The sequence below is a fragment of the Mastomys coucha genome, unplaced genomic scaffold (assembly GCF_008632895.1).
Source record: "Mastomys coucha isolate ucsf_1 unplaced genomic scaffold, UCSF_Mcou_1 pScaffold14, whole genome shotgun sequence".
Taxonomy (NCBI): domain Eukaryota; kingdom Metazoa; phylum Chordata; class Mammalia; order Rodentia; family Muridae; genus Mastomys; species Mastomys coucha.
The window spans coordinates 89,478,856-89,481,032 of record NW_022196896.1 but is presented as its reverse complement, the minus strand read 5'-3'; the positions used below and the strand labels follow the sequence as shown (position 1 = coordinate 89,481,032).

Here is a 2,177-nt window from a genome sequence, read left to right as displayed (position 1 = left end):
ACCACGCTTTGTAATCCAGCTCCCTTCAGAACTGATCAATTATCTGCTGCAGCAAGACAGAGATTCTGTCTGGGCAATCTCTTAAATTTGATGAATACATTATACACTAATTGCTTGGAAAAAAATTAAAATGCAGGAAATGGTCATTTTGTAAGAAATTGCTGAAGAGCACCCAATCAATTTGAGCAGATTCCACTTACAATACCCAAAGAATAGTCTCCAGTCTTTCTTTTTTTTAATTATGCTCTTTAAGTTTAAAAAAAAGCATGTAATAAGAAATAAACAAATAAAAAAGGAGAGAGTCCCATGTATCCCAGGCTAGTCTCCCAGTTACTCTGCAGCTGAGGATGGTCCTAAATTTGAGATCTTCAGCCACTACCTTCTGAGGGCCGGGATTAAAGGTGGTGGTGAGGATTAAACCAAGGCTGTGTGCATGCTAGGCAACCATTCTATTACTGAAGTCCATCCCTAGTCTCCAGAGAACACTCTAGGGTTTCTAATAAAAAGTTAAAATGGCACATACTCTCTACAATTATTCTTTTCTTCCTGTATGTTGGGAAATACGATTTTGAGGAAATCTGAAGAAACAGTTATATGTATGTAGTGTTTGATATATTGCATTTTTTCCTCCAAGGCAAGCAGTTTACATACGTGCAAAATTCATCCTTTGCTAGTTAAATGCCCCAAAGCAAAAGGCAAGAGAAGAAACTCTATATCAATAGGTAAAATGATATTTATGAAATAAAGAGAACTTCCTAGATAAGGAACAAAGAATTTAGACTTAGGTTGCTTTTAATATATTCTAAAATTTACCAAGCTTCTCTGTTAGTGAGTATAAGGAATTATAATTAATCAGGCATGGGGGACAGTTAATAACAAAAAAAAGTCACTTCAAAGGCAGATGATTTTTTTTTTACACTGTTTTTCTGTGTAACCCTGGTTGTCCTAGAACTCACTCTATAGACCAGGCTGGTCTGAAATTCAAAAAGATGCTCTTGGCCTCTCTGTTGGGTGCCCAATCCTTGCCGTCAAAATGGGCAAGTTCATGAAACCCAGGAAAGTGGTGCTGGTCCTGACTGGAGGATACTCTGGACACAAAGCTGTCATCTTGAAGAACTTTGACAATGGCACCTCGGACCGCCCTTACAGCCATGCCCGCCCTGGTGGCTGAGATTGACCGTTTTCCCCGAAAAGTGAAAAGTGACAGCTGCCATGGGCGAGAAGAAAATCACCAAGCGATCCAAGATCAAGTCCTTTGTGAAAGTTTATAACTACAACCACCTCATGCCCACAAGGTACTCGGTGGATATCCCCTTGGACAAGACTGTTGTCAATAAGGATGTGTTCAGGGACCCAGCTTTGAAATGCAAGGCCAGGCAGGAGGCCAAGGTCAAGTTTGAGGAGTGATACACGACAGGGAAGAACAAATGGTTTTTCCAGAAGCTTCCCTTTTAGGTATATTTTTGTTTTCGTCATTAAAAAAAAAAAAATGCTCCTGCCTCTTCCTCCCGAGGAATGAAAGGCATGTGCCACCCCACCCGGTAGTTTTTAATTCATGAACCACGGGCATCTTGACATATGAGAGAAGACAACAACAGGTTGAGATGGGAACCAGGTGTGTAGTTCTCAGCAAATCCATTTGTTTCTACGTTCAGTTCCTCCTTCTAAAGGGTTAAAATGGTGTTTGGTACCTGGCAAAGCTAACTCCCCTTCTGAGACAGGTTTCATGGGTTCAACCACTCCGTATGACATTTGACTGGCAACAGCTTCCGTTTGCAGGGAAAGAGATAAAATTCCCCATCACACCCCACAAACATTCAGGGAGAGTTATCAACCTCTACAAAGCAGTATGGCTACCCAATCATGAAGTGCTTATAACAAAACCAGTTTCCCTAACCCGACACTAAAGAAGGCAGTTATGAGCAAGCCTAATTCCATCCCTTACTCCAGGTAAAGAAGGAAGTACAACCTAGCCTAATGCCAAAGCCGCATTTAACACATCAAGGATATCTGGTGTTTCTGAGCACTTGGTAAGTGTGATACTTTGCTAAACAACTTCAATGCACTTTCAGGGCTAATTCTCACAACAATGGTGGGAGGTACTTCTAATCAGCTAAGAGAGGATGGATAACTCGTCTTTTAATTCGATCTGATTATGTAAATCAGTTGTAATGGAG

At 40.8% G+C, this 2,177-nt stretch overlaps 1 pseudogene; it reads left to right on the top strand.

Annotated features, from left to right (window-relative positions):
- The first annotated feature begins 1,033 nt into the window (after positions 1 to 1,033).
- On the top strand, positions 1,034 to 1,455 carry LOC116088505 (annotated as a pseudogene).
- The last annotated feature ends 722 nt before the right edge of the window (positions 1,456 to 2,177 follow it).